Source organism: Cyanistes caeruleus, unplaced genomic scaffold, assembly GCF_971803275.1.
Source record: "Cyanistes caeruleus unplaced genomic scaffold, bCyaCae1.hap1.1 HAP1_SCAFFOLD_128, whole genome shotgun sequence".
NCBI lineage: Eukaryota > Metazoa > Chordata > Aves > Passeriformes > Paridae > Cyanistes > Cyanistes caeruleus.
Window position 1 is genome coordinate 229,739 of NW_028255925.1, and position 18,228 is coordinate 247,966.

General features: G+C 38.9%; 1 long non-coding RNA gene across 1 annotated transcript; it reads left to right on the forward strand.

Moving 5' to 3' along the window:
* Positions 1-9,639: 9,639 nt before the first annotated feature.
* Positions 9,640-10,776, forward strand: LOC147646056 (uncharacterized). The gene is made up of 2 exons (XR_015281990.1): positions 9,640-9,968; positions 10,288-10,776. It is a non-coding gene; the product is annotated as an uncharacterized LOC147646056 (long non-coding RNA).
* Positions 10,777-18,228: the final 7,452 nt, after the last annotated feature.

The window sequence follows — 18,228 nt, forward strand, 5'->3', positions numbered from 1 at the left end:
AATGCATCAAAATTCATCAAGTCATGTCAATATTTCACAAAATTATACAGAAATCCCACAGAATTCCAGAAACATCCCACAAAATCTCCACAAATTGACACAAAATAAGAAAAATCCCTCAAAATTGTTCAAGTCTCCTCAGTATCCCAGAACATTGCAAAGAAATGCCACTAAATTCCAGGTAAATCTTGCAAAATAATTAAATTTTTTTCAAATACCCACGAAAATCCCACAAAATTTCTCAAACATCCCACAAATTGTGATAAACCTTGTGAAAACGCAACAAAATTCCAGAAACATCGCACAAAATTCCCAAAATCTTCTCAAAACTCTTCGAAATTCCAGAAACATCCCACAAAATCTCAACAACTTTCCACACAATCTCGGAAAAATCCATCAAAATGCCTTAAAATGCCACAAAAATAACACAAAATTCCCGAAACATCCCACAAAATCTTGAAAACTTTCCACACAGTCTAGGAAAAATCCATCAAAATTCTTCATGTCTCCTCAAAATCCCACAAAATTCCACAGAGTTCCCACAAAATTCCAGAAACATCCCACAAAATTCTATGAATCTTCTCAAAACCCTACCAAATTCTAGAAACATCCCACAAAATCTCGACAATTTTCCACACAATCTAGGAAAAATCTCACAAAATTCCTTATGTCTAATCCATATCCAAAAAAATTCCACAAAATTCCCGAAACATCCCACACAATTCACAAAATCCTCTCGAAACCCTATCAAACTCCAGAAACATTCCACAAAATCTCGACAACTTTCCACACAGTCTCGGAAAAATCCGTCAAAATTCTTCATGTCTCCTCAATATCCCACAAAATTCCTAAAACATCTCCCTAAATTCTCAAAATCTTCTCAAAACCCTACCAAATTCGAGAAACATCCCACAAAATCTCAACGACTTTCCACACAATCTAGGGAAAATCCATCAAAATTCTTCATGTCTAGTCAATATCCTTCAAAATTTTAGAAAATTCCCAAAAAATTCCCAAAATCTTCTCAAAACCCTACCAGCTTCCAGAAACATCCCACAAAATCTTGACAACTTTCCACACAATCTTGTAAAAATCTATCAAAATTCTTCATGTCTCCACAATACCTAAAAAAATTCCAAAAACACCCCATAAAATCCCCGAAATCTTCTCAAACCCCTACCAAATTCCAGAATCATCCCACAAAATTCCATAAATCTTCTCAAAACCCTACCAAATTTTAGAAACAACCCACAAAATTCTCTAAATCTTCTCAAAACTCTTCGAAATTCTCATAATAGCCCACAAAATCTTGAGAACTTTCCACACAATCTAGGAAAAATCCATCAAAATTCTTCTTGTCTCCTCAAATACCGCCAAATTCCACAAAAATCACACAAAATTCCCAAAATCTTCTCAAAACCGTACCAAACTTCAGCAACATCCAACAAAATTCCAAAACTCTTCTCAAAACCCTTCGAAATTATAGTAACATCCCACAAAATCTCTATAACTGTCCTCACAATCTCGGAAAAATCCCTCAAAATTCTTCATGTTTCCTCAAAATCCCTCAAAATTCCACAAAGATCCCACAAAAATCCAGAAACATCCCACAAAATTCTATGCATCGTCTCAAAACCCTACCATATTAAATAAACATCCCACAAAATCTCTACAACTTTCCACACAATCTAGGAAAAATCTCACAAAATTCCTTATGTCTACTCCATATCCAAAAAAATTCCACAAAATTCCCGAAACATCCCACACAATTCACAAAATCCTCTCGAAACCCTACCAAATTCGAGAAACATCCCACAAAATCTTGACAACTTTCCACACAAACAAGGGAAAATCCATCAAAATTCTTCATGTCTAGTCAATATCCCCCAAAAGTTTACAAAATTCCCAAAAAATTCCCAAAAAATTCCCAAAATCTTCTCAAAACCCTACCAGCTTCCAGAAACATCCCACAAAATCTTGACAACTTTCCACACAATCTAGGAAAAATCCATCAAGATGCCTTAAAATTCCAACAAAGACCCACAAAATTCCAGAAACATCGCAGAAAATCTTGACAATTTTCGACACAGTCTAGGAAAAATCCATCAAAATTCTTCATGTCTCCTCAAAATCCCTCAAAATTCCACAAAGATCCCACAAAATTCCCGAAACATCCCACAAAATTCCCAAAATTTTCTCAAAACCCTTCGAAATTCCAGTAACATCCCGCAAAACCTTGACAACTTTCCACACAGTCTAGGAAAAATCCATCTAAATTCTTCGTGTCTAGTCAATATCCCCAAAAATTTTACAAAATTCCCCAAAAATTCCCAAAATCTTCTCAAAACCCTACCAGCTTCCAGAAACATCCCACAAAATCTCTACAACTTTCCACACAATCTAGGAAAAATCCATCAAGATGCCTTAAAATTCCAAAAAAGTCCCACAAAATTCCAGAAACATCGCACAAAATCTTGACAATTTTCGACACAGTCTAGGAAAAATCCATCAAAATTCTTCATATCTCCTAAAAATCCAAAAAAATTCCACAAAAAATTCCCACAAAATTCCAGAAACATCCCACAAAATCTTGAGATCTTTCCACATAATCTCTGAAAAATCCCTCAAAATTCTTCAGGTTGCCTCAAAATCCCTCAAAATTCTCGAAATTACATGAAATTCCAGAAAGATCCCACAAAATTCTCGAAATTTTCTCAAAACGCTACCAAATTCAAGAAACATCCCACAAAATCTTGACAATTTTCCACACAATCTAGGAAAACGCCATCTAAATTCTTCATGTCTCATCAAAATCCCTCAAAATTCCACAAAGATCCCACAAAATTCCAGAAACATCCCACAAAATTCCCAAAATCTTCTCAAAACCCTACCATATTAAATAAACATCCCACAAAATCTCGACAATTTTCCACACAATCTAGGAAAAATCTCACAAAATTCCTTATGTCTACTCCATATCCAAAAAAATTCCACAAAATTCCCGAAGCATCCCACAAAATTCCCAAAATTTTCTCAAAACCCTTCGAAATTCCAGTAACATCCTGCAAAACCTTGACAACTTTCCACACAGTCTCGGAAAAATCAATCAAAATTCTTCATTTCTCATCATTATCCCTCAAAACTCCACAAAATTCCCACAAAATTCCAGAAATATCCCACAAAATTCCCAAAATCTTCTCAAAACCCTATCATATTCTAGAAACATCCCACAAAATCTTGCGAACTTTCCACATAATCTCGGAAAAATCCCTCAAAATTCTTCAGGTCGCCTCAAAATTCCTCAAAATTCCACAAAAATCCCTCAAAATTCCAGATACATCCCACAAAATCTTGACAACTTCCCCCACAAATTAGGAAAAATGCATCAAAATTCATCAAGTCATGTCAATATTTCACAAAATTCTACAGAAATCCCACAGAATTCCAGAAACATCCCACAAAATCTCCACAAATTGACACAAAATAAGAAAAATCCCTCAAAATTGTTCAAGTCTCCTCAGTATCCCAGAACATTGCAAAGAAATGCCACTAAATTCCAGGTAAATCTTGCAAAATAATTAAATTTTTTTCAAATACCCACGAAAATCCCACAAAATTTCTCAAACATCCCACAAATTGTGATAAACCTTGTGAAAACGCAACAAAATTCCAGAAACATCGCACAAAATTCCCAAAATCTTCTCAAAACTCTTCGAAATTCCAGAAACATCCCACAAAATCTCAACAACTTTCCACACAATCTCGGAAAAATCCATCAAAATGCCTTAAAATGCCACAAAAATAACACAAAATTCCCGAAACATCCCACAAAATCTTGAAAACTTTCCACACAGTCTAGGAAAAATCCATCAAAATTCTTCATGTCTCCTCAAAATCCCACAAAATTCCACAGAGTTCCCACAAAATTCCAGAAACATCCCACAAAATTCTATGAATCTTCTCAAAACCCTACCAAATTCTAGAAACATCCCACAAAATCTCTACAACTTTCCACACAATCTAGGGAAAATCTCACAAAATTCCTTATGTCTAATCCATATCCAAAAAAATTCCACAAAATTCCCGAAACATCCCACACAATTCACAAAATCCTCTCGAAACCCTATCAAACTCCAGAAACATTCCACAAAATCTCGACAACTTTCCACACAGTCTCGGAAAAATCCGTCAAAATTCTTCATGTTTCCTCAAAATCCCTCAAAATTCCACAAAGATCCCACAAAAATCCAGAAACATCCCACAAAATTCTATGCATCGTCTCAAAACCCTACCATATTAAATAAACATCCCACAAAATCTCTACAACTTTCCACACAATCTAGGGAAAATCTCACAAAATTCCTTATGTCTACTCCATATCCAAAAAAATTCCACAAAATTCCCGAAACATCCCACAAAATTCCCAAAATTTTCTCAAAACCCTTCGAAATTCCAGTAACATCCCGCAAAACCTTGACAACTTTCCAAACAGATTCGGAAAAATCCATCTAAATTCTTCATGTCTCATCAAAATCCCTCAAAATTCCACAAAGATCCCACAAAATTCCAGAAACATCCCACAAAATTCCCAAAATCTTCTCAAAACCCTACCATATTAAATAAACATCCCACAAAATCTCGACAATTTTCCACACAATCTAGGAAAAATCTCACAAAATTCCTTATGTCTACTCCATATCCAAAAAAATTCCACAAAATTCCCGAAGCATCCCACAAAATTCCCAAAATTTTCTCAAAACCCTTCGAAATTCCAGTAACATCCTGCTAAACCTTGAAAACTTTCCACACAGTCTCGGAAAAATCAATCAAAATTCTTCATGTCTCATCATTATCCCTCAAAACTCCACAAAATTCCCACAAAATTCCAGAAACATCCCACAAAATTCCCAAAATCTTCTCAAAACCCTACCATATTCTAGAAACATCCCACAAAATCTTGCGAACTTTCCACACAATCTAGGATATATCTCACAAAATTCATTATGTCTACTCCATATCCAAAAAAATTCCACAAAACTCCCGAAACATCCCACACAATTCACAAAATCCTCTCGAAACCCTAACAAATTCCAGAAACATCCCACAAAAATCTCGACAACTTTCCACACAATCTAGTAAAAATCCGTCAAAATTCTTCATGTCTCCTCAATATCCCACAAAATTCCTAAAACATCCCCCTAAATTCTCAAAATCTTCTCAAAACCCTACCAAATTCGAGAAACATCCCACAAAATCTTGACAACTTTCCACACAAACTAGGGAAAATCCATAAAAATTCTTCATGTCTAGTCAATATCCCCCAAAATTTTACAAAATTCCAAAAAAATTCCCAAAAAATTCCCAAAATCTTCTCAAAACCCTACCAGCTTCCAGAAACATCCCACAAAATCTTGACAACTTTCCACACAATCTTGTAAAAATCCATCAAAATTCTTCATGTCTCCAGAATACCTAAAAAAATTCCAAAAACACCCCATAAAATCCCCGAAATCTTCTCAAACCCCTACTAAATTCCAGAATCATCCCACAAAATTCCATAAATCTTCTCAAAACCCTACCAAATTTTACAAACATCCCACAAAATTCTCTAAATCTTCTCAAAACTCTTAGAAATTCTCGTAATAGCCCACAAAATCTTGAGAACTTTCCACACAATCTAGGAAAAATCCATCAAAATTCTTCTTGTCTCCTCAAATACCGCCAAATTCCACAAAAATCACACAAAATTCCCAAAATCTTCTCAAAACCGTACCAAACTCCAGCAACATCCAAGAAAATTCCAAAACTCTTCTCAAAACCCTTCGAAATTATAGTAACATCCCACAAAATCTCTATAACTGTCCTCACAATCTCGGAAAAATCCCTCAAAATTCTTCATGTCTCCTCAATATCTCAAAAAATTCCAGAAACATCCCACAAAATCCCGGAAATCTTCTGAAAACCCTGCCAAATTACAGAAACATCCCTCAAAATTCCCAAAATCTTCTCTAAACCCTACCAAATTCCAGAAACATCCCACAAAATCTTCAGAACTTTTCACACTCTCTTGGAAATATCCCTCAAAATTCTTCACGTGTCCTCAATATCCCTCAAAATTCCCAAAAATTCCCACAAAACTCTTGAAACGTCCCACAAAATTCCTAAAATCTTCTCAGAACCCTACCAAATTCCAAAAACATTCCACAAAATTTGGACACCTTTCCACACAATTTAGGAAAAATCCCTCAAAATTCTTCATATCTCTTCAATATCCCCAAAAAATATTCCACAAAATTCCCGCAAAATTCCTGAAATATCCCACAAAATTAGCGAAATCTTTTCAAAACTCTTCGAAATTTCAGTAACATCACACAAAATCTTGACAAATTTCCACACAATCTACGAAAAATCCGTCAAAACTCTTCATGTCTCCTCAAAAATCCCTCAAAATTCTAAAAAAACGCAAAGAAATTCTGGAAAAATCCCTCAAAAATTCCCAAAATCTTCTCAAAACCCTACCAAATTGTAGAAATATCCCACAAAATCTTGAAAACTTTCCACACAATCTCAGAAAAATCCATCAAAATTCTTCAGGTCTCCTCAAAATTCCCAAATAATTCCAGAAACATCCCACAAAATCCCCGAAATCTTCTCAAAACCCTACCAAATTCCAGAAGCTTCCTACAGAAACGAGAAAACTTTTCAACACAATCTAGGAAAAATGACTCAAAATTCTTCATGTCTCTTCAAAATTAAACAAAAATTCCACAAAATTGCAGAAAAATCCGAAAAAATTCCTGAAATCTTCTCAAAACCCTACCAAATTCCAGGAATATGCAACAAAATCGTGTCAAGTTTACCCACAATCTCGGAAAAATCCATCAAAATTCTTCAAGTAAATTCAATATCCCACAAAAATCCAGAAACATCAAAGAAAATTCTTGGAATCTTCTCAAAACCCTACCAAATTCCAGAAACATCCCACAAAATCTTGACAACTTTCCACACAATATCGGAAAAATCCATCAAAATTCTTCAAGTCCCCTCAATATCCCACAAAATTCTAGAAAATCACACAAAATTCCAGAAACGTCCCACAAAATTACAGAAATCTTCTCCAAACCCTACCAAATTCCAGAAACATCCCACAAAATCTTGACAACTTTCCACACAATCTCAGAAAAATCCATCAAAACTCCAATTTCACAGGCCTATTTAACATTTGATCCATCAAAATCAGTCCTTTGCTTTGTATTTTGGAAACTTGTTCATCTTGGGGAATTTGTCATCTCCTCAGGGCATTGAAGGTCAATCAAATGCTGCAGGTTTCATTCTTTCTTTAATATGGTCTGTGTGCTGGGGTTTGACTCTTAAGCAGAGCTCATTTTTTATTTTGCAGCCTAGCAGTTCTACAGTGGGGCTCTGGGCAGGTCAATTCACTTGAGAATGATGGGTAAATCAGCTCCTGGGAAGATGTGCACTGCCTGGCCCCGATGCTTCAGCATGCTTGAGGTCAGCTTGGCTGTCTCCGACTGTCTAATAATAATGCAGAATAATAGAATTAAGTATTCATTTTAATTGCTGATCACTAAGATTTGTTTTCATCTAAATCTGCGTGCTAGTTTCTAAACCACTACAGTCTGTTTCATCAATGACCTTCTTAATTTTTGCTTTCTAGTTTCTGCCGATCTTATTTTCTCGCCTGTCCCTGGAAGAGGAAGGGATGATGGCTGGAGGTTTGGCAGTCAGCGAGGGCCTGGCCACCACTACAGTTCTGGACTCTCAGCCTTGGAGATGTGATCAGGATTCTGCTGTTAGTTCCCAGTTTTGTATTGCAAAGACTGACCATGCTGCCAGCACTGTGTTTTATGAGTGAATTTTCATTTGGTCAAACTCCAAAGCAGCCTTAATTTTAAGGTGGAATTCTTTGTGGATGAGGCTGTGAAGAATATGGTGTTTATACTCCCATCCTACCGGCAGTACAGTAAAACAACTCCTAACGAATTTGGTAATAAAGACCTAGTTTTTCTTAACTAAACCTGCCCTAGCAAAATTCATAAGCTGGTGATAGCTATCTCTGGAGTAGAAAATCTTTATTGAGTTTATTGACAATTTAATATACTTTGTCAAGCTTTGCTGCTAAGTTTCTGTTTATCCAGAGACACTTGGGGCTACCTTTGCTTCTTAAGGGATTAAACTAGCAAGCACTTAGAATCAGATTTTGGGAAGATGGGTGCAGGAGACCTTGTAATTCACTTCAGAAAAATATAATAATGATGAACACTTCAGAAGGAAATGATAGTATTTGACATAATATGTGAAATGCTTTCAAGTTATTTTTTAGTTTTTCTTTAATTTTTAATCCTGGATAAATTAAATGAGGCTTTTGGGGAAAGCATCAGCTGGAATTTATATTGTATTTATATTGCCCCGCTTCCACCGAGGACAGGGCTGTCCAAAGAAGTTGATGCAGCTGCTGAGGCAGAACCGTGACCTGATGCAGCTGCACCTTCGTTACTGCTCTCAGCCGAGGCCAAGAACCAAGTCAGTGGCAAAAGTGGGCATTGGGAGGAGACTCCGCATCTCCCCTCAGTTCTGACCTCCAGAGCGTCAAATCAGCTCTTTGACTCACAGCTCACCACAGACCTCGAAACAGGAGGCAAAGATCTACACCAGTTGGCCTTTCACAACTTCTCACCCATCTATTACCTTTCTGTGGCCAGCTTCAGAAAATGGGGGGGAAGCCATTCCAAAGAACACGACCAAGGAAATCACACAGCACTCGGGACTTTTTCCAGACATCAAATTTTTAATGGATGATGTGAAGTAACACAGAAGCAATTCCTGTCCACAGAAAAAAAGATTTCAAATGTTTTTGTCTCAAAGACAATCACTGGATGTTGAAAATTTCTGCTGCTGAAAGTTACATTAAGTCCTCAACACTGAGCAATCAATATCCCCACAATCTAAACTGTGAAATTACCACCTCGGCAAGGAGAAAATTTTCAGGATTTGCAACTCATCTCAAAACCTCAGTAGAACTGAACCAGCAGAATTTCCCTGTGATGCCATTGTGTTCTGGAACCCCTCAAATACTCACTAAAACAGACTTTACTTTCAGTAGGACAGCTGTTGATGAAAATCTGCGGTAAAACCTATGGGAAGTGGCCATGTGCACGCATCTTCCTTCCCACAGCAGGCACAATCAAATCCTCCTTTGAATGGCCTCAAAGTTGAGCAGCACTCATTGGCACAGCCTCTTCTCCCACAGACAGGCCAGTGAGCAACACGGCAGCGCCAGCCAGATGGGCAAGGACAAGAGAGAGCAGATGCCAACAAGGCTTTGAAGCTGTGCCAAGGGAGGTTTACGCTGGGCGTTGGCAAGAACTTGTGCCCAGAAAGGGCCATTAGATCCTGCAATGGCCTGACAGGGGGCTGCTGGAGTCATCCTTGTGGCAGGTGGGCAAGGCAAGCCAGGCCGCAGCGCTCGGGCCCCGCTCTGCTGGCCATGCTTGCCGCCATGGCTCACAGGTTGGACTCAACATTCTCTCAGGGCTCTCTGAGGCCAGGGCGTTCTGTGCTTCTGTGACATCACAGCCTCTGGCGACGGCACGGTGCCTGGCAACTGTCGCCAGCTGTTGCTGCGCCCCAGAGCCCAGGCAGACCTGCTTGCAGAGAGACGCCCAGAGCCTCTGTGCTGCCGGCAGAGCTCTATGGCTGCTCACGGCTCTTCCTCGCTGCTGCAGCTTTACGTGCTGCTGCTCTTGGCCCATCCCCTCGACCCTTCCAGCAAACTCGAGCAGAGCACGGATGCCTCTCCTATCCTTCCGGAGGATTTCTACCCGGAGGAGACGGACCCTGAGCAGATCCTGTGGGTGTCCTGGGCAGTCCTGCTGGTCGGCGTGCTCATCATAGGCATGGCCATGGGATGGGCCCTTGAGAGAAGATTTCAGAGATGCTGGGGAGAGGTGAGGCGGGGCTGGGGGGGTCAGGGAGGCGGGATGGGGCAGACCTTGAGGGCCTCTTGGGCACCCTTTGGCCAATGCCCTGCGGCAGAAGGGGCCTGAGCTCCTGGCTGGGGAATCCGGCCCAGGGGCTGAGCCCCATGGACAGCACCAAGCAGAGGCGGCCAGAGCTCTGCCTGCTGCAGCCTCTTCCCCGGGGCAGCCCAGCCCAACTGAGCCCGAGTCTCTGTCTCCGAGGCCAAAGGCAGCCCCACTTTGTGGGTGCCGGCCCCGCTCTGCCCCTCTGCCTCTTCCATGGGGATCCCTGCGCTTTGCCTTGCAGCGGAATCTCCGGAGCCCTTCAGGCCGTGCAGGGCCCCGCCGTCATCGAAGACACGGCTGTCCAAAGAAGTTGATGCAGCTGCTGAGGCACAACCGTGACTTGATGCGGTTGTGCCTTCGCTCTCAGCCGAGACCAACAACCAAGACGGCGGCAAAAGAGGGCATTGGCAGGAGACTCCGCACCTCCCCGCAGCTCTGACCTCCAGCGTGGCACTCCGAATTCAGAACATTACGGGGAATGTGTGACCAGTGCCCAGCCCAGGCACTGCGACGTTCCCCATCTTAGAAGTTAGCCACACCCCTATTGTTAGTTGTAGGATTCCCCACCACGTTTCCCCCAAGAAGTTGACCTTTCCCTTAGTGTTCAGTTCTAAACAGTTGAAGTATTGAAGTATTTTAGGCTTAAGATTCTTACCCCATAGTCTTCAAGTAACGTTGTAGCGTAGATTTTAGAAGTAGTCAAGTGAATAAAGTTCACGTTTTCTACACATTGCTGTGTCATTTTCTTGATGTTGCACCTGAGACCTGGGGACTCCTTGAGAGATGGGTTTGCATGGCAGCTCCAGACTGCCTGCAATGGAGAGCCCGAGTGCCCCAGCAGGGTTTGCAAGAGTATGGAGGGCAGCGGGAAAGAAGAAGATCGTGGAAAATGTGGAGGGAGCTGGATAAATAAATGCTTGCCATTGCCTTAGCAGAAAAAAAACCCCTCAAAAACAACCCACCCTCAAAACAAAGCAATGAAAATAGTTTGCCTCTGAATGAAAAGAACTTCAATTAACTATATGATGTCTGCTTTTGGTTCAGCATTTATCAATCTGAATTTGAATATGCATAGGGTAATTCAAGGTAACTGAAGCTTAAAGATCATGTCTATTTACTTGTGCATAGCCTATACTGAAGCACATTAGAAAGCCGTGTTTTGCTTGAAATCTGCGTGGTATTAACTTCATTCCCTCTTATACTCACTAGGTAATTAAATACATGAAGAAACAGATTTTTTTTTTTTTATTAAGAATGCATTATAAATTAGGAAGGCATGGCTTTATCAGTCTGCTGATACCAACATTACTCAGCTAAGTTGAAAGTATTAACACAAGAACTTGATGACAGAAGCAATGTTCATCAGAGCCTCAACAATAAAGTTGCAGTTCCAAGTTTTTCAGATGTCCTACACTTGCTAAGGCATCTCCAGAAAGAGGAGACGACTGAAAATAGCAGAGGAAATTTGAAACCCATTTCTCTTTTGTTTTTTTTTTTTTTCAGAACTTTCTTGTGGGCAACAGAGAACTCCTAATATGTGGAATGAAATGTAGTTTTTATGCCAGAGTCATGAGTCATCCCCTCAGTTCCAACCTGATCCAGTGGTCACTTGAATCTTGGAAAGGGTCAAATCAGCAATATGAAATTTCAATTGTATTCATGAAAGTAGCTTTTTTTTCTCCATTCCCCTCCCTCTCCCAAATATATCAACACCAAGTGAGAAAGGCTCGATTTGAAAGATAATTATTACAGAATTAAACATGGACATAGCTAGTTTGCTACAAGTTCCTGCAGATAGAGAAACGAGAGCAGAATCAGAGGTTATCAAACTCAATATAAAATCCAGCTCATGCTTTCCCCAAAAGCCTCGTTTAATTTATCCAGGATTAAAAATAAAAGAAAAATGAAAAAATCATATAAAAGCATTTCACATAGTATGTCAAATACTATCATTTCCATCTGAAATGTTCATCATTATTATGTTTTCCCATAGTAAATTACAAGGTCTCCTGCACCCATCTTCCCAATATCTGATTCTAAGTGCTTGCTAGTTTAATCCCTTAGGAAGCAAAAGTAGCCCCAAGTGTCTCTGGACAAACAGAAACTAAACAACAAAGCTTGACAACATATATTAAATTGTCAATAAACTCAATAAAGATTTTCCACGCCAGAGATAGCTATCACCAGCTTATGAATTTTGCTAGGGCAGGTTTAGTGAAGAAAAACTAGGTCTTTATTACCAAATCAGTTAGGAGTTGTTCTACTGTACTGCCGGTAGGATGGGAGTATAAACACCATATTCTTCACAGCCTCATCCACAAAGAATTCCACCTTAAAATTAAGGCTGCTTTGGAGTTTGACCAAATGAAAATTCACTCATAAAACACAGTGCTGGCAGCATGGTCAGTCTTTGCAATACAAAACTGGGAACTAAGAGCAGATTCCTGATCACATCTCCAAGGCTGAGTGTCCAGAACTGTAGTGGTGGTCAGGCCCTCGCTGACTGCCAAACCTCCAGCCATCATCCCTTCCTCTCCCAGGGACAGGCGAGAAAATAAGATCGGCAGAATCTAGAAAGCTTAAGCTAAAATCAAGAAGGTCATTGATGAAACAGACTGTAGTGGTTTAGAAACTAGCACGCAGATTTAGATGAAAACAAACCTTATTGATCAGCAATTAAAATGAATACTTAATTCTATTATTCTGCATATTATTAGACAGTCGGAGACAGCCAAGCTGACCTCAAGCATGCTGAAGCATCGGGGCCAGGCAGTGCACAGCTTCCCAGGAGCTGATTTACCCATCGTTCTCAAGTGAATTGACCTGCCCAGAGCCCCACAGTAGAAGTGCTAGGCTGCAAAATAAAAAATGAGTTCTGCTTAAGAGTCAAACCCCAGCACATAGACCATATTAAAGGAAGAATGAAACCTGCAGCATTTGGTTGACCTTCAATACCCTGAGAAGATGACAAATTCCACAAGATGAACAACTTTCCAAAACACAAATCAAAGGACTGATTTTGATGGATAAAATGTTAAATAGGCCTGTGAAGTTGGAGTTGTTAGGTTGCACATGAAAGAAGGGAAAAAAACCACACCCCAATCCTCAAATGCAATTTTAGATCCCTCTTGGAAAATTTGCTTTAAAAAGAGAGGAATAGATACAATCTTCCCCTCACCTGGGGATTTTAATGAATTCAAGCCATTTCAAATCTGTCAAGAAAGCCCTACCACAGTCCCCGTCAAACAACATTTTCTTTCATTTTTTTCTTCTCATTACTACTTCAGAGCAGTCTAAATAACAGCAAATAAGGGAATTCAAGTTGCAATTCAAACACTAAGCTCTGGAGTCCTACATTGCCTTCAAACACCTGTATGAAACACTAACTTCATGCTTAATGCTCTCCAATACATAGAAGCCATTTATTTGCATATCCTTTGGCTGCTAAAGCTGTAACTTGCATTTCTATCAGCAGATGGGCCTGATTCTCACCTTCCCCTGATACACATGAGCAGTGTGGGCCCTGACTTTCTGGGCAGCTCATACTTTCTTGATTCAAACTCTTGACTTTGCTCTCTGTAACACGGCCCTTCCTGAATCCAGCCTAAGGTACGAAGCAGCCACACACCTTCTGAAGTTTCCATTATTGATATCTGCCTCTCCCCATTAGAATGCTTTGCAAAAACAATTAAGATCCAATGTTGCCCGTGTCTGCTGCAAGGAGGAGCTCTCTGGCTTTTTTACTCCTATTTTTAGAACATTCTCTTTCTAAGATCATGACAGCTGGGTACAAATCCAGAGCAACACCTTGAAGCATTAACAAACAGAAGCAACAGAAAACAGAAGCTGCTGCATTTCCTGCGGCCATTTGAGGGTGCAATTGCAAGTGTGAAAATATTGCAGTTCTGTCATTCAGTAAGAAGTACACGTTCCAAAGGAAATCCATTCAAAGCAGATTATACAGCATAGATTTGTTATCCATTTTAAATTGTTACTGGAAGCCAAAGAAAGATTTCTTTGGGAGCCTCACAGGTTTGTCTTCATCATTTATAATGGAACAGTTACTCTGCTTTAAATTTAAGTGGTTTTTTTCCCCAACAGTTTCACCTACCTCCTCACCAAGCTGATACAGAATAGAGGAGCACAGATAGTGGGAGGAACAGATTTGGAATTCCATAAATGGACTTCTCATGTGGCTAGAACTGATATTTCCAGCTCTGTGGGCTTAGAGCATCCATCCAATGTCATGCCAGTCCAGCACTTCCTGATGGTATTTGCAGCCACTGGTTCCACAGAAGTTAGATCAATGCGCTTCTCCTTGGATGTCATGTGGCTGCTGCAAGTGCAACAATGGAGCCACCAATTTCTAGTTGCAAGGTCAGGATTACAAATTTAAAACCTTACTGTTACAAGATGTAAAGGCTCTCCAATCCTGCTGTAAACAAGAGCTTTTAAGACACTTAACTCCTCCAACTTCAGCTTGCTTCCAAGTTTATGGTATTAGCTTTTTTAGATAATAAAGGATTGTCTGTAGATTACTGTGGATTAAAATTATAACTGCAGACCTGAGTATTGGTCTCAAGTTTGATGGTATGAGGAAGTTGATGGTCTTCTTATCCATCCCTGGAATCACCCTGATGCACTGTCTCAACTATCTCCCAGAGGTATTTATTTTTTTCAACATGGATTATCTATTTTATGAAGTTTGGAACAGGGAGAATGGCTGCCTTCCATACAAATCAAACAGGTTGGATTTTCAAGTGATTCGAATTGTATCAAAGTCTTCAGACCCAAATAGGTGTAGCTTCTGTGAAATACAGAAGCCCTTATGAAAGGCTCACTCAGAAGGTGCAAATAGAATAAATAATTTAAGAATATTAATAATAAAAAATTATTAAATTAAAGAATTTAATAGTAAAAAATATGAAGAAGGACAAGGGCTTCATTCCCTAACTCTGCAGAATTCCATCCAAGTAGAATCTCACTCACTTTACAATGAAAGGAAAATAGTTTAGTGGTGGTGGCAGGGACAAGGCGAGGATATACGGTGCCAGGGAGGATTCTACACTTAGAGATGCTGAGTATCCAGCCAAGAGACAGAAATTCATAGCAGAATAAGCTTCTACAAACTGAAAATGCGCTTGGCTCAGGTAGGTTTCAGGCCACAACTTTGATTCTCCAGAGGCAACAGTAAAGAACAGTTCAGTCCTTTTTCCTCCACAACTCATGCCTAGGTCCGCTCCTGCACAGTTTGTAAAAGAAAAAAAGAGTCTCATTCAGAACAAGGACGTAGGACCTTTTCCCCCTGTTGCAATTAATGTGAAAAAAAATAAAGAAAAATACCTGCTCTGCATCTTGTGTTTATCTGCCATTTTAAACCACATTCTGAGCTCATCTCTTCTCAGAGGTACTTCCTTTCTAAATTTTACTTTTATTTTTTGGGTCCAAAAAGTATTACTACAAGTAAACTTCCCCTTGAACAGCCTGCCAGAGAAGAAGAAACAGCAGTGTTTGCTATCTGCCACCAAATTTTACATCCTGTCCTATAATCTTATTTTCATAAGCTCAAAGTCATTGGGGAAGGCAGAGAGAGATCTACATTTGTGCATCCTAGCAGGATGCTGTGCTGGAAAATATCTCTACCGAGTGTTCTTGGGTTAGTGGATCCAAATGACTTGATAGTACTGAGGGTCTGCACTCATTTGTACTAAATGGATGAAGGGACATTGCCATTGGAAATACAAATTTACAAAGGGACTGTCCCATAGGCTTGTATGAGTAGTTTTAGTTTAGGGGCATTATCCAATGATATGACTGACAATATCATATGGTCTCTGTGTTACCAACACAGCCCTACAGCCTTGGAATAAAGTTTCTAACAATAAAATATTTGGCATGCAATATGGAATGGTGGCCAAAAAGAAAATTAATGTCATCAAAGTTAAGGACCCTAGCAACATTTTAAGAGAAGTCTTATGAAGATGAAATTCTCTATTTCAGCTCATTATGTGTTGATCTATTTTATATATTAGTAAGGGCCTGTCTGCACAAACCAGTCTTTGAAATACGTCGTGATGTTAAAGGCTAAAGTCCTTGAAACCTTCCTGCAGGAGAGAGAGTAAAGCAAAACAATATCCGTGTGTACAGGACAAAAAATGTAAACCTGTGTGCATTAGCCAATAGTAGCTTGCTTAGCCCACAGACCCTGTAAAACCCCACATAAGTGTGCAAAAGGTAGAAATAAAAGGCGTTCACGTTTACTTCTGTGAAGGCTGGTAAATAGCTGGTGGTCTCGCAATAATTTTGTGGCATTTTGAGAAAATTTTAATAATTTTGTGGGATTTTCCTTGAATTTTATAGGATTTTTTTGGAATGTTGTGGAATTTTATAAGATTTTGTGGAATTTTGAGAACACTTGAGTAATTTTGAAAGATTTTTCATATATTGTGTGGAAATTTGTACAGATTTTGTGGGATATTTCTAGAATTTGGAAGGGTTTTGAGAAGATTTCAGGAATTTTGCGGGATTTTTTCTTGAAATTTTTGGATTATTGTGGAATTTTTTGGAATATTGAGGAGACATGAAGAATTTTGATGGATTTTTCCTAGATTGTGTGGCAAGTTGTCAAGATTTTGTGGGACGTTTCTGGAATTTGTTAGGGTTTTGAGAAGAGTTTGGGAATTACGTGTGATTTTTGTGGATTTTATGGGATTTTGAAGAGACTTTAAGAATTTTGATGGATTTTTCCTAGATTGTGGGGAAAGTTGTCAAGATTTTGTGGGATGTTTCTGGAATTTGATAGGGTTTTGGGAAGATTTCGGGAATTTTGTGGGATGTTTCTGAAATTTTGTGAGATGTTTCTGGAATTTGGTAGGATTTTGAGGAGACATGAATAATTTTCATGGATTTTTCCTAGATTGTGTGGAAAGTTGTCAAGATTTTATGGGATGTTTCTGGAATTTGTTCGGGTTTTGAGAAGATTTTGGGAATTTTGTGGGATGTTTTTAGAATTTTGAAGGAAATTGAGTTAACTTGAAGAATTTTGAGGCGTTTTTCCTAGATTGTGTGGAAAGTTCTCAATATTATATGGGATTTTTGTGGAATTTTGTATAGTTTTGAGATGATTTCGGGAATTTTGTGAGATGTTTCTGGAATTTCATGTGATGTTTGTGGAATTTTGAGGGGTTTTGAGGTGACTTGAACAATTTTGAGGGATTTTTCCTAGATTGTGTGGAAAGTTCTCAAGATTTTGTGGGATGTTTCTGGAATTTTGTGGGATTTTTTTGTGGAATTTTGAGGGGTTTTGAGTTGACTTGAACAATTTTGAGGGATTTTTCCTAGATTGTGTGGAAAGTTCTCAAGATTTTGTGGGATGTTTCTGGAATTTTGTGGGATTTTTTTGTGGAATTTTGAGGGATAGTGAAGAGATATAAAGAAGTTTGATACATTTCTTCTAGATTGTGTAGAAAGCTGCGTAGATTTTGTGGGATGTTACTGGAATTTCGAAGGGTTTTGAGAAGATTTCGCAAATTTTGTGGGATGTTTTTGGAATTTTGAGGGTTTTTGAGGAGACATGAAGAATTTTGATGGATTTTTCCTAGATTGTGTGAAAAGTTGCCAAGATTTTGTGGGTTGTTACTGGAATTTTATGGGGCTTTGAGAAAATTTTGGGAATTTTCCGGGATGTTTCTGAAATTTTATCGGGTTTTTAGAAGATTTGGGGAATTTTGTGGGATGTTTCTGAAATTTTGTTGGGTTTTCAAAAGGTTTAAAAGGATTTGTGGGATGTTTGAAAAATTTTGTGGGATTTTCTGGAATTTTGTGTGATTTTTGTGGAATTTTGAGGGATTTTGAAGAGACATGAAGAATTTTGATGGATTTTTCCTAGGTTGTGTGGAAAGTTTTCTTTTTTTTGTAAGATGTCTTAGGAATGTCGTAGGGTTTTGATAAGGTTTTGGGGATTTTATGGGATGTTTCTGGATTTTTGTGGGATTTTGAGGAGACATGAATAATTTTGAAAGATTTTTCCTAGATTGTGTGGAAAGTTGTCGAGATTTTGTGGAATGTTTCTGGAATCTGGTAGAGTTTTTAGAAGATTTTGGGAATATTTTGGGATGTTTCAGGAATTTTGTGGGATTTTTTGTGGGAATTTTGTGGGATATTGAGGAGACATGAATAATTT